The following is a 27843-nucleotide window of genomic DNA, read 5'->3' on the forward strand; positions in this document are numbered from 1 at the left end:
TATTACTACTCTCTTTTCTCTTTCCCCAAAATTGGGTGCGATCACTTTCCCATTCTTTTCATAGTGGATCTAATGGATGATAGGAATAACTTTCCTTTTAGATTTTGAGAAGATGTGGATGATCCATCCATGTTTTGAAGCTCTTTTTAAATAATGGTGGGATATCAAAGTGGAAGGCATGACAATGTTTAGAGTAGCAAATAATCTTAACAATATCAAGAGCAAAGTGAGATCCTAGAACAAAAATTATTTTGGTGGTATTTTGAAACCAAGAAAGAAATTGAAATGAAACCCAAAGATTTCCAAGAAAGCATAAATAATGACCCTCTCTCTAAGAAACTTTATGATCAGGAAAGTGAACTCTTAGTGAAATATCATGATATCATAGAAAAAGAAGGAAATTTTCTAGAGACATAGATCTAGATCGATTTGGTTGGTAAAAGGAAATAATAATACTAAATATTTCCACACTACAAGCCTCAAGCACATGGTTGTTAATCTCATTTCCCACCTTAATAAAACTTGAGGTAGAATATTTGATGAAGAAGGGATATCTTTGGTGATGCACAAACATTTTTCCACTCTTCTCACAATGAATAAAATGCTTAGTGCTAGTAATCAAGAGAAGCTTCTTTCCAATATCCCTAAGTTGGTTGACAACAGACAAAATAAATATTTGACTGTTGCTCCCTCATTAAAAGAAATTGAGGAGGTGGTAATGGATTTTGAAGGAGATAAATCTCCAAGACTAGATAATTTTCCAATGTTTTTTTCAAGAAAATATGGCATATTATGGGTGAATATGTCTCTAATGAACAATGAAGGAATTTTTTGGAACTCGCACACTATTGAATGAAATCAACTCATCTTTCATTTTTCTAACCCCAAAGAGGATCAATGCCAATAGAGTAAATTAATTTAGAGCTATTACATATGCAATTCTTTTAATGAGATTGTTTGTAAAGTTCTTATTATTTTGGGATTCTAAAAATTCTTCTAGGTATTATATCCATTCAATAGAATGGGTTTTTCCCTGGTTAGAATATTCTAGATTCTATAATGGTTGTCCATGAAGACATCCACTCTCTATTAAAGCCTAAGAAACATGGTTTCCTTATAAATCTTGATTTGTATATGGCTTATGATCGGGTTGATTGGGATTTTCTCATTAAATTTCTCAAGGATTTTAGTTTTGATGGAAGAAGCATTTAGCTTATTCACTAGCTTATCTCCAATATTTCCATGGCTATTTTGGTTAATGGGGCTTCAAATAAGTTTTTCCAGCTAATCAAGGGTCTTAGAAAAGGTGACCCTATCTCACCAATCTTGTTTTCTATTTTAGCTGATTTCTTGGAAATGTTTCTCACAAAATTGGGGCTTGATGGTGCTATACATGGTCTTACCCATCTTCTAATCCCCAGACCTACACCCATGAATAGTTTGTGGATGACACCATTCTTATGGGCGAGGCTTCTATTATAAATGGCTTTAAATGCCTACTCCTCATTTACTAGTCAATTCATCAATTGAAATAATAGTTGTTCATTCTTTTTAAATACTCCTAAGTAAAGGATAGAAAAAAAATCTAGGACCCTTGGTTGTTCAATTTGCTCCATTCTTGGTATCAATTTAGACCTCCCTCTTTGTTCCAAGCCTTTAGATACCTATTGGAAAATTCCCCTAGATAAATTTTCCCATAATATTTCTAGTTGGAAATGAAATTTACTCAGTTAGGCTGGGAAAGTAACTCTTCTAAAGAGGGTAAGTGCACCAAGTTGTGGTGCCAAAAGGGGGGTATAAGTGGACACCTTTTTCTTGAAATTAGAAAATTCTGGACTTCAAGAAGAATTTGAAGATAGTTACGCTCAAAATTTTAAGATATGACAAAAAAAGAAGTTGTAGTCCTTTGAATCTAGTTTATAAACTACTAATTTTTTTTCAAAATGGTTTAGTTTTAGGTCCTCAAAAAAGGGGGCCAAAGAAAGTGGTATCGTTTATTCCAAAAAAACATAACATAGTACAAAGTGTGGCCCCCCTAAAATTTTAACTTTTTTTTTGAAATTCTTTAATCGCTCTAGTCAAAAGTTACCTAACACTATGTAGTTTATCCTAGATTTTTCGAGTAATTTTATAATGTGTTTTTTTTATAATGAATTTTTAAATTAGACCCATCCCAAAAACGTGAAATATCTATGCGCTCCCCCTAGAAATGATTGAAAACTAATGTAAAATCAAAACTTCTTTTTTTCAAAGTGTGTAGAATGGAGTCTAGTTTCTAAAAAACTAAGTTGTTACAAAATTCGATGAATGAGCTAAAATCTACAGCCCAATTAGTACATGGTGGTTTCTGACAAAAAATGAACATACATTCAAAAGAAATTATAGATGAAATACTTGAAATAGTTCAAATTAAAAATAAATTATATGGTTAGATAGCTAACACAGAGACCTATAATGTTATGTAACCTGATCTTATCGATACCCAACCATGAGGAATCTTGAAGGGGAGCACACAAGAAAAATCAATCATTTTTTGTATGTTTGCTGGAAAACACGTCTCAGAGCTATTTATAAACTCCAAACCTTTGGGTTGGATCTCCAAGGCAAAACCAAGCCTTAGGCTTGGTTTTAATGCAAAGCTTTGAATAGCGCGTGCGCCCTATAGCGCGCACACGCTATAGTGTGCACGCACTATTTAGACCTAAATTGCAAACCAAAAGCAAGAGAGAGCTAGGGGGGGTGGGGTGAGGGAATGACTATTTGTGTGTGTGAGAGAGATAGAGAGAAAGTAGGGGATGGGAGAGGGGAGAGAGGAAGTGAGAAAGAGTAGGGGTGGCAGAGAGAGTATAGGATGGGAGATAGAGGAAATGTGAGAGAGTAGGGGTGGCAAAGAGAGTACAAGATGCAAGAGAGAGGAAGTGAGAGAGAGAGAGTAGAGGTGGAAAAGAGAGAGTACAGGATGGTGGAGAGAGATTGAAAGTAGGGGATGGGAGAGAGAGGAAGTGTGAGAGAGAGTACAAGTTGGGAGAGAGATATTGAGAGTAGGGGATGGGGGAGAGAGAGAGTAGGTGGTGGGAGACGGAGTGGGAGAGGAAGAGCGAGAGAGAGGAGGATGGGAGTGCATGTGTGTGAAAGAGAGAGAGTAGGGAATGGGAGAGGGGAAGATAGAGTAGCTTGAGAGAGAGTAGGGGATGGAAGAGAGAGTAGGGGATGGAAGAGAGAGTAGGCGATGGGAGAGGGAGTGGGAGAGGGAGAGAGAGAGGGGGGATGGAAATGTGTGTAAGAGAGAAAGAGAGAGAGTGTGAAAATGTGAGAGAGGGTAGGGCGTAGCAAAGAGAGAGTAGAGAGGAGAGAGAGAGAGAGAGAGAGAGAGAGAGAGAGAGAGAGAGAGAGAGAGAGAGAGAGAGAGTAAGAGAGAGTAGGTAGTGGGAGAGGGAGAGTGAGTGAGAGAAAAAGTAGAGGATGGGAGAGGAGAGAGGGGGGATGGGTGTGTGTGAAAGAGAGAGAGTAGGGAATGAGAGAGGGGAGAGAGAGATAGAGAGAGTAGGGGATGGGATAGAAAGAGAGTAGGAAATGGCAGAGGGAGTGGGAGAGGGAGAGAGAGGGTGGATGGAAGAGAAAGAGATTAGGCAATGGCAGAGGGAGTGGGAGAGGGAGAGAGAGGGGGGATGGAAGTGTGTGTAAGAGAGAAAGTAGGGGATGGGAGAGAGTGTGAGAGAGAGTAGGGGTGGCAAAGAGAGAGAGTGAGAGTAGGGGATGGGAGAGAGAGGGAGAGAGAGAGAGAGAGATAGTAGGCAATGGGAGAGGGAGTGGGAGGGAGAGAGAGAGGGGGAATGGAAGTGTGTAAGAGAGATAGAGTTGGGGATGGGAGAGAGTAGGCAATGGGAGAGGGAGTGTGTGAGAGAGAGAGAGGGGGGGGGGGAATGGGAATGTGTATAAGAGAGATAGAGTAGGGGATGGGAGAGAGTGTGAGAGTTTGAGAGAGAGTAGGGGGTGGTAGAGAGAGCTTGTACATGATGGGGGTGAGAGAGAGAGAGAGAGAGAGAGAGAGAGAGAGAGTAGGGGATGGGAGAGAGTGTGAGAGAGAGTAGGCGATGGAAGAGAGAGAGTGAGAGTAAGGGATGGGAGAGAGAAAGTAAAGAGGAAAAGAGAGTACTTGAGAGAGAGAGAAATAGTAGGTGGTGCAAGAGGGAGTGGGAGAGGGAGAGAGAGGGGGGATGGGAGTGTGTGTGACAAATCTAGAGAGTAGGGGATGGGAGAGGGGAGAGAGAGGGGGGGGATGGGAGTGTGTGTCTATGAAAGAGAGAGTAGGGGATGGGAGAGGGGAGAGAGAGAGTAGGGGATGGGGGAGAGAAAGTAGGCAGTGGGAGAGGGAGTGGGAGAGGGAGAGAGAGAGAGGGGGAATGAGAATGTGTGTAAGAGAGACAGAGTAGGGGATGGGAGAGAGTGTGAGAGTGTGAGAGAGAGTAGGTGGTGGCGGAGAGAGCTCGTACGGGATGGGAGAGAGAGAGTGAGATTAGGGGATGGGAGTGTGAGAGAGAGTAGGGGATGGGAGAGAGAGAGAGTGAGAGTAAGGGATGGGATGGGAGAGAGAGAGAGAGAGTACAAAGGGAGAGAGAGAACTTGAGAGAGAGAAATCTAGTAGGCAGTAGGAGAGGGAGAGGGAGAGAGATAGGGGGGATGGGAGTGTGCGTGACAGATGCAGAGAGTAGGGGATGGGAGAGAAGAGAGTTGGGGGATAAGAGTGTGTGTGTCTGTGAAAGAGAGAGAGAGTAGGGGATGGGAGAGAGTGTGAGAGTGTGAGAGAGAGTAGGGGGTGGCAGAGAGAGAGTATGGGATGGGAGAGACAGAGTGAAAGGATGGGAGAGATAGAGTGAAAGGATGGGAGAGAGTGAGAGAGAGAGTAGGGGGCAGCAGAGAGAGAGAGAGAGTACGGGATGGGAGAGACAAAGTGAAAGGATGGGAGAGAGTGTGAGAGAGAGTAGGGGATGGGAGAGAGTGTGAGAGAGAGTTGGGAATGGGAGAGAGAGAGTAAGAGTAGGGGATGGGAGAGAGAGAGTAGAGAGGGAGAGAGAGAACTTGAGAGAGAGAAATAGTAGGTGACCTGGGAGAGGGAGTGGGAGAGGAGGAGAGAGAGGGATGGGAGTGCGTGTGACAAATATAGAGAGTAGGGGATGGGAGAGAAGAGAGAGGGGGGATGGGAGTGTAAGTATGTGTGTGTGTGTGTGTCTATGAAAGAGAGAGAGTAGGGGATAGGAGAGAGTGTGAGAGTGTGAGAGAGAGTAGGGGGTGGCAAAGAGAGAGTACGAGATGGGAGAGATAGAGTGAAAGGATGGGAAAGAGTGTGAGAGAGAGTAGGAGGTGGCAGAGAGAGAGAAAGAGTACGAGATGAGAGAGACAGAGTGAAAGGATGAGAGAGAGTGTTAGAGAGAGTAGGGGATGGGAGAGAGTGTGAGAGAGAGTTGGGGATCAGAGAGAGAGAGAGAGAGTAAGAGTAGGGGATGGGAGAGAGAGAGAGAGAGAGAGAGAGTAGAGAGGGAGAGAGAGAACTTGAGAGAGAGAGAGATAGTAGGTGTTGGGAGAGGGAGTCGGAGAGGAGGAGAGAGAGGGATGGGAGTACGTGTGAGCGATCTAGAGAGTAAGGGATGGGAGAGGGGAGAGAGAGAGGGGGATGGGAGTGTGTATCTGCAAAAGAGAGAGTTTAGGGGATGGGAGAGGGAAGAGAGAGAGTAGCCCAAGAGAGAGAGAGAGAGAGTAGCAGATGGGAGAGAGGGGCGGATGTGAGTGTGTGTAAGAGAGAGTAGGGGATGGGAGAGAGTGTGAGAGAGAGTAGGAGGTGGCAAAGAGAGAGAGAGTAAGAAGTGGGAGAGGGAGGATGGGAGTGTGTGTGAGAGATATAAAGAGTAGGGTATGGGAGAGGAGAGAGGGTGAGAGAGATAGAGAGAGTAGGCGGTGGGAGAGGGAGAGTGAGAGAGAGTAAAGGATGGGAGAGGGGAGAGAGAGAGTGTGTAGGGGATGGGAGAGGGGAGAGAGAGTAGGAAGAGAGAGAGAGTAGGGAGAGAGAGAGAGTAGGGAGGGTGGAGAGTGATGTGTTCTCATATAGTGCGTACGCACTATAGCACGTACCCACTATGTGAAATCACCTAAAAAAGGTCAAAAAGCAACTTTGGGGCCCGTTTCATTCATTCTCTACTTTTGTTCTGTTCTGCACTCTGTTATCCCGACAGAAATCGCAGGTTTCAACACAACAAACACTCTTTCAAGGGAAAACAATATTTCAAGCTAACAAACACTATTTCAAGGTGGCAAACACTTTTGGAAGCTAGAAAACACCAAATTCAATCATTGGATACACGATTTGAAGACTTTTTGAATATTCCTTGTATAGAAAAGGTTAGTGCAATCTATTTTAGATATTGTTTGTTGATATATAGATACAAATTTGATTATAATTTGACATGTTGTTTAATATATAGTGAATTCATTGAAATTTGTATGTTTCAATGAAATGTTATTTCAAAATGGTTAGAAATTTGACAAGTCGTTTTATATATATGTTGTGTATTCATTCAAATAATTATAATTTTTATATGTATTTGAATAATTTGTAATTTACACATTTTAAGTAATTCAAATGTTTGAATAATTTGACATGTAGAAATCATCATCATGCCAAGGAAGAAACCAAAAAATCAAACAAATGAAGATAGGGAGAGAGATTTGGCAATTAAAAGAGATAAAATGAAATTACTACGTGAGCAACGAAAATTGCAAAGCAATAATGAAGAATTGAATTTTGAAGAGGATCAAGAACCACTGGTACCAAGAAACAAAGAGGAAGAATTGAAAAGACAAAGAGAACGAATGAGACTGTTATGCTCAAGAAGACAATTGAATTGTGAAGCTACACCATCTTCTAATGTTGGAGTCATATCGTCCACTACACCATCTTCCAATGTTGAAGTCATATCATCCTCTCATGTTGAAGAGACACCGATTTGTAGATCCGATGATATACACACTCCATCATGTCATGTTGAAGGCACAACATTAACACATCAAGTAGGTGATATTCCATCTTTTGCATCTTATTTCCAAGGAACATCATATTTGGTTCAAGGTATGCAATACACTCAACCTTATGTTGATGTTCAAAATGTTGAGAGAATTGAAGATATTATAACACCTTCTAGAATTCATTTTAGAAGACAAAAATATTTGATTGATATTGATAGTAACATTTTGAAATCAATGCCTGACAAGATTAGCAAGTGTACTTGTCAAAGAAAAGTTAATCGTATGTGGAGATTATTTTTTGATGAATTAAATATTACAAGTCAATGCCAATTATTTGTTGAAATGATGAGGAATTTAAAATTTAGGCCTATAATGAAGATTCTTGGGCTAAGAACGATTGATGATTCAAATGAAAAAAACATTGTAAAGAATCTAATGAATGCTTATGACAAAGTGGGTTCTAAATCATGCACCAAAGATAGTAATATCGCAAGATGAGTACTTACATCGACAATAGTAAGTAGCCAAATGAAGAAAGCTCGACTCATGAGAAAGACAAGAAAAACATTAAAAATTGGTAGAGGTACTCTAAGGAGAGCCATGCTAAGGCGTGAGAGATTGGAAGATCCAAATAAAAATGAGTTATGGACATTTAGCGGTAGACTACTGCGAAAGGATAAAGAAATTAGTGAATCCTTGAAATCATTGATCGAAGATTTTTGGAAAAATAACACACATGTTTTTCCTAATCAAAGAGATGTTGTAAGAAGGAGGATTGGTAGCCAAAATCATGAGCCACATGCGAAACATTTTTTGGACACAACTTAGACACAATTTTTTGCAAAATTTATTGGTATGTATCCTCAAATTCGAATAAGTCAAAGATTTTTTGAGATGGGTAAACCTTTTTATGTGAAGATAAATCACACACGCACAACTTGTTGTTGTAGGATACATATTGAATTTTCTAACCATTTTGATGTTTTTAGGCATATATGCGTAATTTTGCATTCTTAGTTTGTTTTGCAGGATTGTGACATAAATGAGCCACCAAGATCTTCAAGAAAATTCATATTCAACATTTTATGTGAAATAAGGGACAGCCAAAAATTTTACAAGACATCATGCTTGGATGGTACATGCTTATTTTGTGGTTCTTTGAAACTTTTATCAACTTGTCAACATATGGATAGTACATATGCAATTGGAAATGAAATAGTAGATTATGAAAAATTTTAGACAGTGACATATGCTCTAAAAGATGGGAAACATGGTAAAAGATGTGATTTAGTCATTGAAAAGATTCCAGTGTATGAGTTCATGAAGATTTTTTGTGAAAATATTATTTACGAGTATGCAAGGCATACCCATAGAGCTCAATGGCTGAATTTGCAATTCAAGTTGTGCAAGGATACGTTTCCACTAGATACCATTGTTTCGGCTGTAGATTTCGCAGAGAACTACACACTACAACCACAAAATGAGGTGCAAGCAAAGTATTATACTTCTCAATAGGTTTTCATATTTTTTCACATAACATTCATGCATTCACCTACAAGTACAGAGGATGATAGGAAGATTTTGAGTACCATTTTTACATCAGTGATGATCAATCACATTCTACGGAGTTCCTACATGGTTGTTTTCAACTATTTTATGGAGATTTGGCTAACAGGGGCATCACATATCGTCAACACATTATTTGGTCAGATAATTGTGCATCTCAATTCAAGAATGCATGGATGTTCTATTGGTTGAGCAAGATGCACAAGTTGTGTAGAATTCAATACATGTGGAATTTCACAGAGGCTGGTCATGGAAAGGGAGAGCACGATGGTGCAGGCACATGCATCAAAAGAGCCTTAGCTCATGAAGAACTAAAGTACAAAGATGGAGCAATATTGACAAATGCAAAATCCATCATCTAGTGGTGTAACACTACAATGGGTCTAGGTAAGGAAGGTGAGTCTACGGTTCGTAGATTTTTTTGGTTGATAGATAATACTAACATTGCACCATATCAGGATTGTTGCACACTAACAGGATCTGGTGAGTTACACGCTTTTAGAAACTTTGATGCAAGTTCATGGAGTATCCACACATGAAAAATGGCATGCTACTGTCCATCATGTGCAGAGGAAAATTGGGATGACTGTGAGTCAACTGAATGGGTGGACAAATGGGATATACGAGTTTTGGACCCAACTGACACCTATCGTCCCCCACAAGCACTGGAAATGGTACAGATGGAATCGTCTATTGACTTTGACCACTTTTCTGATCTAGTGCAACCTGGTAATATATATATTTATATATCTTTGTAATTTAAATATGTAACTTTATAACTTTTACGCAAGTATTTTTTGAATTAATGACCGCATTTTGTACATTTATCACTGCAGGGCATGTTTTTGCTGTTATTGCACCTGAAGACAATGAAGAAGGGACAAATTATTACTTGTGTCATTGTGTTCAAGCCAAACAAAAATTGGATCACTTGGTTATAGATGGTGAAGGTTTAGAGTACCATGTCGGTGTGGTGGTTGTAACTGGCACATGGCTTAGACGATATTCTATGAAGAACCCTAACTTGTGGTTATTCGAGGATTGGCAAACAAAGAGGAAAATTCTTCATTATTCAAATCTTGTTGTCGCATCAAATGTCCACTTGATAAAATATGGTGGAAAACCACATAATAAGAATCTTTGGAGAGTTCACGAGTCAGACCACGAGGCAATACTTGAGACATTAAAATGTCGACCAGATCCAGTTGGCTCATTAGATTGAATACAAAGAGAGGGAGAGAGAGAAAGAGTGATCAACTAGATCCAAATACATTGTTGCAACCTCTTCCCCAAGACTGTCCACATGACTAAGGTGGACCGTATTGTTATGATGCGTAAGTGATGAGATTTAGTTTAAATCATAGATTTTATGTTTTGATTTGTTTAGAATCTAGATTTTATGTTTTGATGTCTCCAATTTTTTTAAAGCTAGAACAATATTTTTCATATTTTCTTATTGTTACGATATTTTTCTTTCATTGCATGTTCTCTTGGATGACAGGAGGGAGAGAAGAAAAATAAGTAGATTTCCAAATAGCTAGCAACCCTTCTTCATGTAATTTATTCATTTAAGGTAAAAGTCCCATTTCCTTTGTTTGGCTTTGGTATTTGGTTATTTAAAGTCATTATTCTAGTTGGACCTTCGTATGTTTGAATTTGGGATTGTTTAGTGTCTATTTGTTATGATTATACTGAATTATTAATTCTACGATGTTTCTATTATTTAATTATTTAAAATAAATTAAAATTTTTTGTATAAAATTATTATTTTTTATTTCTATCTATTTGTTATGATTATTTCTATTATTTAAATAAATTAATTATATAATATCTCTATGATGAACTATTTATATTTCTAAACTTTACATATTTTACACCATGACCAACAATCAAACTATTATAACAATACAAATACATTTAAATAGTAATGTAAGAATGGTTTAGTTCACATAAAAAATAAGTCTATCTTAGATATTCTAAATACATTACAAAACTTTATCGCTTCAAAAAAATTGGAATTTCTCCCATCTACTTGAGTTCCCATCAATTGTACATAAAACTGGGAAAGGGAATAGGTGCTATGCTCCCAATCCCAACATCCACCTATCCACTACTAGGAGATGTGTGTAATGTAGTATTCAGCTCCATCAACTTAGTCATTTTTTTCACTAGTTGATTGGGACTCTCACCATTTGTTGCCAACTATGGTGACAATGCTTGGGGTTACACTTATTAAGTAAGAATATTTCCTAATCTAGGGATTAGAGCATTGAACATATCAGAATGTGATTTATGCTATGGGAGAAGAGGTATGTTGGGCATACTAATTGATTCTAGGGCTATTGCAATTACATCTCCTTCCACTAGTGTTGTAAATATAATTTCTATAGTTGTTGAAGGTGCACCTCCAATATTTGGTCTATATCTCTTTCAAAAATTTAAATTATCCTCTCTTTCTTTCCTCTTCTATTCCTTTAGTGCAACCTTCTCCACAACTCATTTCCCCCTCTCTATAGCATCTAAGATCTCATTTCTTGCAATCTTTTCCTCTCTCCCATCTTTCGTATCCCTGATCTTCTCCTTCATGTAAAGTGCATTAGCCTCAAATAACTTCTTAGTCTCTCTTGTTCCTTATAATTTTGTATCCTTTTCTTTGGTAGCTACAAGAATCTACTAGGTAAACCACTATGTTGTTTTCTGTCTAGTGGCATGTAACGTATAAAATCAACATCTCCATCATAGTCATTTTGGGCCTAGGTATCAAAAAATTGTTAACTATTTATTTCATCATGGTTGCCACCATTTGCAAAGCATTAGATGACGTCCTTGGGGTCAACATGTGGTGGGGATGGAATTAAAAGGGAAACATTTTCATCCCCACAAGTATTTGGTTACCCAAGGTTTGTGACAACCTCCTACAACCAATCTGGTTGTGAATCTTGCATTAGCAAGCTTAATCTAATATCAATATTTGTTGTATGCTCAAGGTTCTATCTCCTATAATAGTCCACTGGCTGGTTTAGGTTTTCTGGTTGGGTATTTTTAGGTGCAATTGTACTTAGTCCCTTCATATTTTGTCCATAACTCCTCAACAAAGTGTTAATTGGTTCATCTAATAAGCCATTGATTTTTAGGAAGGATTCAATAGTGATTTCCTCCCCCTTGCTTTACAACTCATCAATATTTGCATCATCTACAATAGTTGTTTCTTTTGATCCACTACTTGTGGGTTGTGGTTTAGATCCCTATTTTCCATCCTCATCAACAATGAAGCACTTTCTTGGGCCTATATCATTCACTAAAACCTCCCTATTCAAAGACCATATCCCTATCCTATGGAAACCACTCATTATATTATCAGGTGTAAGTGCCAAATTGGAGTCTTTGCTGGATAACATTCCTAACTCCTCACGACCAATATTGATTTGAGGGTTCCTAGCCAACCACACATTCCAAATATGTTTTAAGTAAGATTTTAATGGTGAGAAAAAACTAACATCCAATGATTGACACCTATAGATGGTATATGCTACAAGTGACACACAATCTATGCCCAACTTCTTTGCTTTATCAATTATTTTCCATGTCATATGGATTCCATGATCATCAAATACTAGAAGACACCTTTTTGAGAGAAACACCCCACATGGAATTGTTCTTACAAAGTGGTCTAGCCAATTCAATAATAATTATTTCATCATCCATCCATGTACTTGGACTACCATGCAGGCCTTGAGATCATAATTGAAAATGTAGTTTTTTATATGTCTCTTAGCCTTGAACAAATAAAAATTGGAATTCTCTAACCAACAGTAATGTAAGGAGACCCACCCTGCTAGTTTAGGCCACTATGCCCAAACTAACCAATGACTTCTTCTAATCCTATAGGGTTTCTTCTTGACCCTATTCCCAAGAGGATATCTCCCAACTATCCCCTTCCCTAGGATCTATGCACACCAATTGACTATGTGACAAAGAACTCATGGTGGATAAATCTGAAGGAATTTCGTAGGAATACCTTTCTTTCCAAAATCACTCTCATCTATCCATGTTACTTCAGATTCTGGTTGATCCTTCCATTTGATAAGATTCTCCATATAGGTGCCATGACAAGTCTTCTTCTTGATTCTTGAATCCATAACCTTTTCAGCTTTTGGCTGAGATTATAATGGGATAGTGACTTCTTCAACCTTTATTTTGTTTGTCCTTCTATGAATGTAGGCCCTTTATATTGAACTTAGTCCTTGACATTGAAGATAAGGTAAATTTCCAAGTTTGGTGGGAGTTCTATTTTGTCGCCATTAGAACCATAATTTGCAAGTACCTTACAAGGTCCTATCCTATGCATTTGTAGCTTGGTTGGAACACCCTATGCAAGTACCAAAACTCGTCCTTGGAATCATATCATGGCCTCAACACCTTGGATCATCTCAAAAAATCTCATCTAACATGTTCCAACTCCTTGCACACTCTCAACAACTCATCTCTTACACTTTCTCAATTTTGCCTCTTCTAGGCTTGTTCCAACTAGCCCTTGCCAGTCACTAATTTGTTGTTTTCTCCAAAATTTTCCATAGAAATTCCTAAAATATTGGGTGATTAAAATACCCTTTTCCTCACTCTAAAATATACTCCAAAACCAACTACACTTGTTTTGTAAAATATCACTCAAAACTGGCTATTTCAGTCTGCTAACTAGGCCTAGTTTGAGGCCATTTACAAAGGAACTCACAATCCCTTGACTTTTGGAACTCCCATGACCCAAAAAAGTCTTAAGACATGACTCAAATGCAAGGATTCTTCTATTTTTTTGGTCTCATGATCAACTTTACAATGGTTTTTACAAAACCCTCCTTTCTAGCCCCTTTACCCTGGGGCTTTCTAGAACTCTTGCTTTGCAACGTCTCTAGAACCCCAAAATGGTTCAAAAACCTTCACCTTGGTTATATTAGATGACTTCAAACATAAAATGCAACTCTTGTTTGGAGAAAACACTAAATCCACCTTGGGAGCAATCACATACCCCTTTTTATGCACTCAAATTTTAGGGAAAACTATGCAAATACTTCTTAAATGGTTTCAACACTCGACTTTTCAAATGGAAATGGTTATTATAGAATCAAACCAACAAGAAAAATCCCAAACTTGAGTTTTCTCAACACTCAACACTCAACAATCAAATTTCAAAACTGTTACCAGCACTTACTACTAGGACAATTTCTAGTTTTAAAGGTCAAACTCCCAAACCATACAAAGGACCCCCTGCTGTTTTTACATTTTTAAACACTCTTTTTGGAGACCTACAATAACCTCTCTCACTTTTTGGAGATCACACTCTGTTTTCATTTTAGGATGCCATCTCGGGTGATGCTGAAACTTGCAATGTCGGCTAGTACAAAGTTGCCAACTGCCAAATCTCTCTCACCTTTCCTCGTGGGATTGAACTATCTGCTCTGTTAGCTCCACATGATTGGGTAAAACCTATCCCCAACCTTTTCCTATCCCCTTCAATGCTCGAACGTTCTCAGGAACGCCAATCCAGAATGTCCCCAAGGGTCACTAAATGCCATAGGGCTGCGATCTTTGACAGGGCATATCTTGGAGTTCGTGCGAGGTATGGATGCGATTCTAGTTTCTACAAGACTGCATTGTGGAGACCTACAATAACCTCTCTTACTTTTTGGAGATCACACTCCATTTTTGTTTTACAACGCCATCTCGGGTGATGCTGAAACTTGCAGTGTGGGCCAGTACAAAGTTGCCAACTGCCAAATGTCTCTCACCTTTCATTGTGGGATCGAACTGTCTACTCTGTTAGCTCCAAGTGGCCAAGTAAACCCTATCCCCAACCTCATCCTATCCCCTTCAGTGCTCGAACGTTCTCAGGCACGCCAATCCGAAATGTCCCCTAGGGTCACTAAATGCCATAGGGCTACGATCTTTGATAGGGCATATCTCGGAGGTCGTGTGAGGTATGAATGTGATTCTAGTTCCTATAGGACCATGTTTTGGAGACCTAAAATAACCTCTCTCTCTTTTTGGAGATTACATTCTATTTTCATTTTACAACGCCATCTAGGGTGATGTTGAAACTTGTAGTGTTGGCCAGTACAAAGTTGCCAACTGCCAAATCTCTCTCATCTTTCATCGTGGGATCAAACTGTCTGCTCCATTAGCTTCGGGTGGCCAGGTAAACCCTATCTCCAACATTGTCTTCTCCCCTTTAGTGCTTGAATGTTCTCAGGCACGCCGAACCAGAATGTCCCTAAGGGTCATTAAATGCCAAAGGGTTGCGATCTTTGACGAGGCATATCTAGGAGCTCGTGTGAGATATGGATGAGATTCCAATTCCTATAGGACTGTGTTATAGAGACCTACAATAACCTCTCTCACTTTTTGGAGATCACATTCCATTTTCATTCTACAATGCCATCTCGGGTGATGCTGAAACTTGTACTATTGGCCAATACAAAATTGCCAACTGCCAAATCTCTCTCATCTTTCATCGTGGGATCAAACTGTCTGCTCCATTAGCTCTAGGTGGCCGGGTAAACCCTATCCCTAACCTCTTCCTGTCCCCTTCAGTGATCGAACGTTCTCAGGCACACTGAACCAGAATGTCCCTAAGGGTCACTAAATGCCATAGGGCTGCGATCTTTGATGGGGCATATCTCAAAGCTCGTGCGAGATATGGATGGGATTCTAGTTCCTATAGGACCATGTTGTAGAGATCTACAATAACCTCTCTCACTTTTTGGAGATCACATTCCTTTTTCATTTTACAATGCCATCTTGGGTGATGCTGAAACTTGTAGTCTTGGCCAGTACAAAGTTGCCAACTGCCAAATCTCTCTCATCTTTCGCTGTGGGATCAAACTGTCTACTCCATTAGCTCCAAGTGGCTGGGTAAAAACTATCCCCAACCTTGTCTTGTCCCCTTTAGTGCTCAAATGTTCTCAGGAACACCAAACCAGAATGTCCCTAAGGGTCACTAAATGCCACAGGGCTGCGATCTTTGACGGGGCATATCTCGGAGCTCGTGTGAGATATGGATGAGATTCCAATTCCTATAGGACCGTGTTGTAGAGACCTACAATAACCTCTGTCACTTTTTGGAGATCACATTCCATTTTCATTCTACAATGCCATCTCAAGTGATGCTGAAACTTGTAGTGTTGGCTAGTACAAAGTTGTCAACTACCAAATCTCTCTCATCTTTCGCCGTGGGATCAAACTGTCTACTCCATTACCTCCATGTGGTCGGGTAAATCCTATCCCCAACCTCTTCCTGTCCCCTTCAGTGCTCGAACATTCTCAGGCATGTTGAACCAGAATGTCCCTAAGGGTCACTAAATGCCACAGGGCTGCGATCTTTGACGGGGCATATCTATGGGCTGTCAATACTTCGACTATAATTTAAGTCAATGATTATCAATATGTGAAAAAATGGAACTCGTTGTATTTTGAAGTACTGAGAAGATGGCCTTGCCCTTCCCCAGGAGTTTCAGAAATGGGAGACATTAGGTAAGAGAGTGAAAATGTTACTATCGCTTCAACGCACATGACGCAATTGGAAATGCAAATTTTGATGGTAATCATTTTGTGATAAGGGAGAGACTAGGGATGATCATTGTTACTATCTCTTTAGTAGTGGAATTTTTTTTTCTCTTGAATTCGGTGGTGGGGGATCAGTGGTAAGACTCCTTGGATATTCCTTCTTATGATGTTAGTGACAAGTGTTGCTCTTTGAAAACACTTATACAATCTTTTTTAAATTATTAGATAAAAACAGAGAATTGTAAGTATTAAACATGATTAGCCTTTAGTTCCTAGAAGATCTTTATTTCCCCATCAATGCATTTAGAAAGTTAAGTTTTAAGAAGATCATAAATAGAAAAAATTAGAGAAGCGATTTAAACATTTATATTGATTGATAACATGTGAGTCTTGAGTTTCCTCTACCCTTTAAAGAGCGTTCCTTAGCTAGCAGACCTAATTCCACATTCCATAAGACTATCATTGCCCTAAAGATTTAGGAAACCAACTGCTCTAAGATAAAGCTTCCCGGTCAATAATAATCTAGCCTATTGAGGTACATAATACTTCTCAATTAAACTTGTGTTAATTCAGTATTAATTTTGTAATTAACTACAATTTCAGTATCTGTGTACAGGGGGTGACTGAGAAAACTACTTGAGGTCCAATTTGAAAATATATTTGTAAGGATCTCGACCAAGGTTCACAACTTCGATGATTAATACATTCATTCAGGCTAGAACCTCACTACAAAAAAAAAATATATAAAAAAGGTAGTGAATAACGTCATGTCTAGACCCAAATCAACCAATGAAAGTCAAATTAGCATAATGTGGAACAAAAATATATACATTGAGTGGGTTGTCATAAAAAAGCTTCATAATAAAATTCATGTCTAGAATTAAAAGACCTTAAAGAACATTTATGCTTGTAACACAGATGGCCATTCAAAACTGAATATGATTACAATATGTGAAATAGCATTACAAGAAGTTGTAATGCTCTTGTGAACATCGTGTTAATTCTTGTAAGAATCCCTAAGATGCTTGTTATACTCAAAATTTTGTTGAAATTGAATTAATTTTTATCCTGTCAGTTAATTGGCTTAGGGTGATATATGCTTCTTGGATGGAATAATGAGTTCGTGATTAACTCTGTATTAAGATTCATAGCGTCTTCTAGTTATTTGCAAAGGAAATTTATAAATTACTTGCTAATGTCATATGGCTTGCTTGAGAAAGATGTCTGGGTTCTTATTGATGGGTACTAATGACTATCCACATTTAGTTCTTCAATATCCTATTTGACAAGCTTTCCATAGACATTTCTTTGCCATACTAAGTATTTTTGAAAACATATTTGAGTAGAAGGACTATAGTAGATACTACATGATGTTTTAACAAATAAAGTAATGGGTTAAAGACTATTATTTCCAAGGTATTATGTCATAGTATTTTAATTGTAATGATCTTAGACCAATGATATTCTTGAAGGTAACTTCGACATGCAGCAAGAAAGACAACCTACAACCAAGGCTATATTGTGCCTACAACCAAAGCCACAAATGCTCACAGCCAAAGCCACTAGTGCACATAGCCAAAGCCATGGATGCTTATAGCCAAAGTTACAAGTGTTCGCAGCCAAAGCCATGAGTACATGAAGTCAATGATCACAATTGTTTACAACTATTCACCAGAAACAGCTTCTTTGCAGTTTTTGAGAAATACTAATAAAGCAAAAAAGAACATCTACTAGTTGGTAGAAATAATGGCAAATCTCTAGAAATTGAATTTAATTTCATACATGCACATATCTAATTTAATCTCATACATGAACATATCTAATTTAACGTCATACATGAACAAACATATAATATAAAATGATAACCAATAATTTCATATACATCAACAAACACATAATATATTATGATAACCAATAATGTCGTATATGAACAAACATATAATATATTAACCAATAATGTCATGCATCAAATATGCCATACATCAAATATAGAATGTCATATGTACATCAAATGTGTATCAAATATGTCTCTCAGATGCCTATATATATATACATGGGGAAGGAAACAAGTCTCTATATATATGTATCAAATATCTCAACTACATCTTTTACTTCCCATGAGGAGAAGGAAACAAGTCTCTCGACGTCCTCTGCCGTCGTGTGGAGGGAGATAGTGGAGATGACGGGGCCCTCCTGACACGCTCACTTGACCTCTTGTTGAGGCTCTTCTCTAGGTCCAACTGATACAAAGAAAGTAGATATGAATCAATATTTATTATACATTGAAATCAAATATATGTACTCACAAAATCAATTATTTTCTTACCGCCAACAAATAGTCACTCTGTAAGTCCACCTCAAATGCTCGTGGACGATCAGGCGTGACAAGACCCTACAACAATTCAATAAATATAATCACTTATAAATAAAATTAGAAATTTTGAGATTAACTATTATAAACAACAACTAAAATGAAAAAAATTCTTCATACCTCCGTCAGTGGCTATGAGCTAGCCAGAGCTGCGGCCACTCCACTATCAACAGACTGTTGCAGATAAGGAGGTGTGTACGACATCATGAGCTGCATGTCATACAATACACATTATATCTAACATGAAACATGGAATAAATATAATCAAATGAATTAAATTAACATGAAACAATTGTACCTATGTGAAGCTCGTATGATGTCTGTGCTCTGCGTCTGTGGTAAAGGTTGAGGGTCCTGTGGAGAACTGATGCACATGCATATTTTTTTTGGTCAATCCTTAATATGATTATGTAATAAATATATGTATTAATTAAAATGATTAAATTGATACATACCTCAGGACTCATCGAAGGGACAAAAAATGTGCCTGGAGGATCGCTGCTAGGCCCAGGAACACTTTGACCCTAAATTTTGAACAATGTCAGTAAATCCTAATTAATTAATCATTCACTATACGTATGAAATGTGATCAAATTAGTAAATTACTTGTGTGTCAATGCCAAATGTCTCATTCAGGAACTGATCGGTGACAAGCCCATCATCTGCACCATCTCCGACATGAGTGCCAAATGTGCATAGGGATCCGCATGAAGTGCACATGTGACCACGATGTATAGAAGGCTCCCCCTCAACTAATGGGCTCATGGAATGGATGAGGGTCTGCATCAAAGCATTAATGGTCCCTAGAGTGCTAGCCTCTACATGTTCCTTCACAATTGAAGGAATAATCACATGCTCATGCTGTGGATGGACCACGGGTGCCCTAACTACATTAGGGTCACGACGTGCTCCGGGCCTCTCAAATGATGACCCCCCACCTCTACCCTGGGAGTCTAACATATCAAAATAATTGGGGATCTCCCCAAGAAAAAACTCACAATATAATTTCTTCCAAAAATACATGGGGACCTCGTGATTGTTGCAAGGAGGGGCATCAGAAACCATCCACCATCTATCCCAAAAATTATTTCTAATAGCATCATGTATGCACCAATGGATGGGGAATCGTTTTGTACCCTCTCTAACAGTATTTTGCTCACTGGGTTTTCTAAATAATGCACATATACTACCTTTTGGTATTTCCTTTTTTCTAACATCTTCATATGACAATTTATTTGCATAAAATATTTTTTGTTCATCCCTCTTAGCCTGCCAAATATCTAACTAACCACTAACTGAGGCTATCTGAGTGTTAATGGATTCAAGGGATGATGCCAATTGAGCCCTCATTGGATTGGTTTGTCCAGATTCTTTCAACCGAGCAATGATTCCTTCTAATTGAGTTTTTCCTCTCTCTATTTCATTTCTTATATTTTCTTGTGTGCCTAGTGGAGGTCTTGCAATTGGTTCGGGTTGTGGAATTTGTTCTTCTTCTTGAGGAGGGTTTTGGTTTTGGGGTTCTTGAGGGTTTTGATGTTCTTGTGGATTTTCTGGTTGATTATGAACATTTCCTGATAAAAAATCAATTGAAATTCAAATAAATAAACAAATCTAAATGAAATTTGTAAAAACCCTACAAAAGAATATAAAAAACTTACAAAAAAATATGAAAAATATATCAAACAATGCAAAGTTAGGTTTATATCACTTACGACATCGTCGTGGGTGCACTTGTGGTCTTGGATTTCGTCGACGAGGAGGCATTTTGGCAAATGGTGGTGCAAATGTTGAGTCTTCAACTTGTGTACGCGCTGCTCGCTGTAGGAGTAGAAGAAAATGCTGATGAAAATGATGGGTTGTGGGTTTGCAGCCCATCATATATACTTTTTATTTTTTTTAAAGGCGCTTTTTAAAATAGGAAAACAAAATTTCTTTGTCACCTTTTTGGCACCACAACTTGGTGCAAAAGCCCATATGTGATCACACTCTAATGACATGTTTCCATGTAATCCTTGGAAGGCCTTGGCAAGCCTCAAGGAACATTATTCATTTTGGCTTATCAAATGTTTATATAGTACACAAAGATGGTGTGAAGTTTAAGCTAAATCCTTTGATTGGTCATGATGAGGAAAGAGTTATTTGTTTTGGCAAGAAAGAGTTTGTGGACTTGCGGGAGCAGAGGGAGAGTAAACATGATATGAAAGATCTGCCATTGAAGTCATCTCTTTTGGTTATGAAGGATGAGATTGTTCAAGACAAAACTCATAATTTTGCTTACAAGCAGATAGTGACAGCAAAAGGAGTGATGATAGGAATAGTATGGTGTCCTTTGGTGACAAGAGTGAACAAAGAAGTGAAAATATCCATGGAGGATAAGAGACAGGGTCAACATGACCTCAGACAACAAGTTAGTCAGCCTTTGTCAAGGATAAAACATGACTGTTCACAATCAGCAGGCATTAAGGTTGCCATGACTGGTAACAAGGATCCAATGCTTTTTGTTTCTAATGATTTGTATGTAGGTGTGCAGGGTAATACATTGCAGGTGCAAAGTTGCAAACATCCCTCTAGAAGGATGGGAGGAAAGAAGATAGTACCCCTTAACTCTTGGGACAAGAGTTGCTTTGAAGGTGGGGTGTTTGGTGCAGGGGCACCTATTAAATCATCTAAGAGAGCCTTGGTACCAGATGAAGATAGAGGATCAAAGACATCATTGATTGTTAATTGGGATATATTAAAACCAATAATAGAATTATGTAATAAACAATGTACTTTGAAAGACAAAAGTCATAAAAGTCCTAGTAAGGACCTAAGGGCAACATGATGTAAAATGGCCAAAAGAGCCATATGGGCTAGTCTTAGGATAGTTTCATACTTAGTTGCATTTAATAAATCCATATGACCAATTTTGAGTCAATGGAATAGTTTAGAAAGTTAGGGAATGCATAAAAACTATAGTTTGAAATTTGAATTTCAAATTCAAATGGTCATATTAGTTTTGGAGGGAAAGTAGTAATTTGGTATTTGTTTGATTAAATAAACCTTTGTAACCAACTTGGTCGGTTGCACAAGTTCATATAAGCCTATTTAAGTTGTAATGAACATATGCAAGACATGAATCATTATTGGTACAAAAAAATCATAGAAATTATATAGAACAACAATCATAATTTCCTTTGCATCAATAAAAAAAATAAAAAATAAATGATACTTATACATACAATGGGGCTCTCTGTGCGAATGAAAATCCCTAATGATCTAGGATGCTAAATCTGTACAGGCTTATTGCCAGTAGCCACACCCTATATACAATAAAGAATGTAATTAAATGAGATTACCACAAACATTTTACAAGAATGCATCAATATTTAATCAATTAGAAAACATCTAATTACCTTTCCTTTGTCAATGCATGCTGGCTCACCCCCCGCACTTTGTCCCCTCGGGGCAGGTGGTATCTGCAAGATAAAAGAAAGATTAGCAACCATATATGCTACAATATCAAATAGAAAAAAACAATGCGAACACAACATAATGTACCATAGATGTATCAAGGCCAAATGAAATGGCTGAGAGTGTAGCATCATCTATCTATCTGAGCTCCTCCTCAGTCATCAACTAAACATGAATGAAGATCACATACATGTAAAAGTCAGTATGGCTTAAAAATTAAAATTACTCTATTATAAAAATTAAATTTAAATCACATATGTCATAACAAAAAAATGAATACACGTACCGACACCGAAGGAGTCCATGCCTCTACATTCCCCTCCTCTCTAGCATCAGGGTTTGTAGCCTCTGCACGTGCGTCTGGTGTATCCTTGTCTAATACAAAATGATACTTAGGAAGATCACCTATGGGACCCAGGCAAATATTCTTGCATGTAATGCAAGTGTGAGGCACACAAACGTGTGTTGAGCTAGCCGATGATGAATTGGCATCAACATCATCAACATGAGGAGGCAGGACTAACCTAGCCTGAGATATCATTAGGCTACTCAGCCTATGAATGGCTCTGATGGTTTGAGAGCTAGCCTCTGCCATAATATCTGGATGCTGCACTCGAGGAGGGGGGGAGATATCAGGGGGGGGACAAAAGTGCCAAGTTTCTTCCACTGGGAAGAGGGTCTATCCTGAGGAGCTCCTAGTCCTAAGCCCATGTTGGGCTTCATGCTCCAATAGTTCACTTTAAGTTTCAACACAAATTCTGCATATAATTTTCTAAGGGAAAAAAATGGTATGTCTAAATTTCCATGTGGAGGGATATCAAAGACCATCCACCAAAGATCCCAAAAATTTGCACGTATGGCATCATTTGTGCACCATTTAATCGATAGTTTGGTTTTTTTTGGGTAAACTGGTATACTCATTTTTGGGTTAGCAAAAAGGCTAGCCAAATCATCTTTGGTTATGTTGAGGGCCACGACCTCATCATAATCTAAACCATCATCAAACATCTGGTGCATTTCATCACACTAACGAAGAGTGGCATTTTGTTGGTTTGTAAGGGTTTCAATGTTATCCACTATGGTGTTTAACGTGGATAACATAGGAGCCAGTGCAGGTACATTATTGTATGTTCTATGCAAACCTCTCAACTCAGTAAGATTTTCATTTATCAAATCCTCGATTTGAGGAGGGTTTTGAGGAGGTAGAGGATCATTTGGTGGAGGGTTTTGTGGGTATACTGGATCGTTTGGTGGTGGGTTATGAGGAATATTATTCCTTGCCTCAGTGTCATCATTTTGATCAGCCATTCCTATTGAATTGCAAAACGTAATATATATTAAAAAAAAATCTAAATTTTAACCATTTTTGTCAAAAAAACCCTAGATTCAACTAAAACAAACAAAATCATGTTAAAATCTATTAAATTTAGGTTAAAAATGAGTCAGGGGGGGGGGGGGGGGGGGGAACATACCTGATATCTGATATCCGAACTGGTATTTGATATCGGATCCGCTATGGCAATACTGGCCCCAAATTCGCGTAAAATGAGAACCCGTGGGTCTGTGATTTTATTTAATCCAATGTAAAGGTATTGGATATCCGATACTATATCGGATATTCGATATAACATCGGATATCCGATATGGCACATATATAATATAACATATAATATATAATATATATTACATTTTATATATTTTTATAATATAGTTTATATTTATTATATTAATTTACTATATATTATAATATAAGATATTATATTATATAATAATAATATTATTATATTATATTATTATAATTTATATTATATTATACTTTTTTATTATATATTATATTATAAGATATTACTTTTTATTATTATATTATATCTTATATATATATATATATATATATATATTATATTACATTACTATATATTATAATATATGAAATATTATATTATATTATTATAATATAATATGTTATTATAATATAATACATTATAATATTATTATTATAGTATAATATTATACGATTATACATTATAATATTATTATTATAGTATAATATTATACGATTATAATAATTATAATAATAATATTATTATTATATTATAGTATTATAATAATTATAATAATATTATTATATTATAGTATAATAATTATTATAATAATAATAATATTATTATTATTTACTAATAATGTTATAATAAAATCATTAAGTAAATATTAATATTAAATAATAATAATAATATTACATAATATATCATACTATTATATGAATATAATTATTAGTCGGATATTTGATTTAAAATCGGATATCCGATATCATATCGGATATCCAATAAGGCTCGGCTTAACCTTCCAGGTTTGGTTCCTGGATAGGTAAAAAAAAGTCAGAGCGGATTTTGAAGTGCTTTTAGGCGTCTTCAAACTCATTTTTTTTCACATCGCCACTTTTTGACACACCATGATCCTGCACATACCCTATATATATGTACATATGTACATATATATGTGTATATGTACATATATATATACATATATATATATGTATATATATACATATATATATGTATATATATACATATATATATATGTATATATATGTATGTATGTATACATATATGTATATATATATATATGTGTATATATAGATACATACACATATGTGTGTGTATGTATGTATATATACACATACATATACATAAAGAGAAGATTCTCTAATCAGCTACTGGAGGAAATATAAAGAGATAGATGTTTAGAAGTAAAAGAAAAGAACATTTAGATAGGTACCTCTTCTCCCCTTCAACAAAATCATAGAGCAAGCACTACTATATTTGGGCCCAAACAACACAAATTACAGTTCCATCACAATTTGACCCCAAATGTTCTAGTGCTACAAAGAGAATATAGATCACAAGGGTATGACACAACAAAAAAATCGCAAAGCAAGGGCACATAGATCACAAGGGCATGACAACGAAATGCAAAGATCACAAGGACATGAAATCAAAATCCTAGATCTCCACTGATCTACACCAAGGGCATTAAAATGAAATGAAGAGATCATAAGGGCATGAAAATGAAATGCAATGATCACAAGGGTACAAAAAATGAAATATCAACCAATGTTAAAATCTCTCCACCCTTGTTCGAAGCTCTACATCCTCTCTCACATGCAACTCTCCACAATAAAAATAAATGGGAAATTATTTATGTTATGTTTTATTTTTATTTTTCTTTATATCTAAAATCAACTTCAAATTTTGTTGTAACTTTGCCATAGGTGTTTGATCCTTAATAGCTTTCATTTAAGCATTTCAAAATTCAAGTTTTCAAGTTTCCTCTTTATTGTATAGTCCTTTCCACCCTTAAAACCACTTTGTTACTTCATTAAAATCAGGACTTGAACAAAGCCAACATGATAAAACAAAGCCCATATTATAGAATCCAAATAACAAAGCAATAAAACTCACTCAACCCATGCTAACTAACTTAGCTCAAGATCCTGAACAAAAATAATGCAAACCAGGAAAAATGGGTAAGAAATTTTAGAAAAACATATCATAGAAGATATTTTTAGAAAGAAACAAGTCATAACCTAGTTAAATTTGTGTAGTTGTAGATTAGTTGGGCTGATTACACATTCTTGTAGAACAAGACCATTATTTTATGTACAATAAAATAAATAATCAGTCGTTCCCAGCTAGTAGAATCCAATATAGTTTTGCCAAGGTGATAAAATTGCATATGCAGATGCATGTATGTATGTATGTGTATATATATGTATGTATGTATATATGTATATGTATGTATGTATACATAGAGAGAGATCTTGTGGATTGTGGAGATTAGTGGAGATCTAAGATTTCATTGTCATACCCTTGTGGTCTCTACATCTCATTTTTGTGCCTTTGTGATCTGTGTAAATGTATGTACATATACATATGTATATGTATATATATGTTTATATATATGTATGTATGTATGTATGCATATAAATAGAGAGATCTTAGCACAATAGAAAAACAATAAAACTCACTCAATAGGTAGCATGCCCATGAGTATTGTCACAAGCTTTTAAACATAACTATATAAGGAGTGAGTTAGGTTGTATATAGGTTAACCTTACATTAACTATAAAATACAACATAAAGGTTCCACTAGAGTATTATAGTATTGTAATTATAGAAAACTGCCTAATTTTTCTGAGTGGGTGTATGATGGCAAAGAGTTGTATTAGGTGAGTAAAGCTTGCCACTAGTTATACGAATATAGTTACATCAACACAATTAGAAACAATTAGAGTGAGTAGTTCAAGGGTTTTGATCCCATGGATATGGGTATGTATGTAGCCTAGTAGGCAGTGTATGCCTCCAGTGTGCAAATGCCTGACATAGTTAGGTAGTACTTAACTATTTTACGACATTATATGTTCACTCACGAGGCTTATATTTTAAGACATTATATATACCTAGTCTACCTGGCTTTTGAAAATAGAAGGCTAAACTTTGTGTTTCAATATTAATTTGATTGGTTTATTTAGACCCATTGATTATTGTCATAAGCATTTAAACATAACTATATAAGGAGTGAGTTACAACATATATAGGTTAACCTTACATTAACTATAAACTACAACACAAAGGTTGCACCATGGTATTACAATATTGTAATTATAGAAAACCATTTGATTTTCCCAAGTAGGTGTATGATGGCTAAGAGTTGTATTAGGTGAATAAAGCTCACTAGTGGTTATAGGAATATAGCTACATCAAAACAATTAGAAACTATAACTACATATTCATTAGAGTGAGTAGTTCAAGGGTCTTGATCCCATGGATATGAGTATGTAGGAAGTCGGGTAGGTGAAGTATGCTTCCAGTGTGCAGATGCCTTGGACATAGTTAGGTAATACTTAACCATGTATGTATGTGTTTATGTTTGTATGCATGTATGTATGGATGTAACTTTTCTCTACTTAACAGTGCCATCCACATGGGGTGGGGGGCAATTGAGCTTGCACCTTTTCCAATAATTCTTTCTATTATCTGTGCTATCTGAATCAAAAGTATATAACTTTATCACTTGTAACTATAATTTTCAAATAGTAAAAACCACAATAGTTTCTTATATTTTTATGGTTATCTTAATAAGTTTATAAAATTGAAGTTTAAAAATCAATTGCATTTATGCACATCTTTTTAAACTTTGATATTTCTGTTTTTCCTAACTCACAGTCCAACAAAAATGTTTCAAAACACATACTGACTAGTTACAAAATGAACCAAAAAATTGTAAGAATGATTGTGCCAAAAGAGCTAAAAAATGATTGGTGCATGATAATCATCTTTTTACACTCTTTTTGGAAAAATTGTTCTTAGATTTTATGATTTTTTCTGAGAAACAAATTCCAAACTAATCAAGTAGGTTATCCAAAATTAAATCATAATTAGTTGAGGCATGTTTAAATATCTTATTTCACATGTTATTGAGCATTATGTGTTTATGTGCTACTATTAATGAATCTTAAGGGTTGAACTAATGTTAGATATCAGCTTTGGACATTATGAGATTATATTATGGATGTTCATGTAATTTTTTTTTACGTCATGTGATAATGAATGAATTATATATTTTAATAATGAATGAATGTGAGATTCATCTCTTCTTAGGTACTCTTTCTAGGCTAGTGTATTGGTTCTTAAGACTAAAATAGATAAATCATGATTTGAAATACAAAATTGGGTGCTTAACTTAATGAATGAACACACTAAGTGAAAGACCTTGTGTGATGAAGGATTATATGATTTTCTACATATTTTACCACACAATAGTGCATTGCAGGTTCATATACATTCTTAAGTAGACATTTTTTAGCACTATGTGTGTGAAGG

Source organism: Cupressus sempervirens, chromosome 3 (assembly GCF_028749045.1).
Source record: "Cupressus sempervirens isolate cs-2001-9-10 chromosome 3, ASM2874904v1, whole genome shotgun sequence".
NCBI lineage: Eukaryota > Viridiplantae > Streptophyta > Pinopsida > Cupressales > Cupressaceae > Cupressus > Cupressus sempervirens.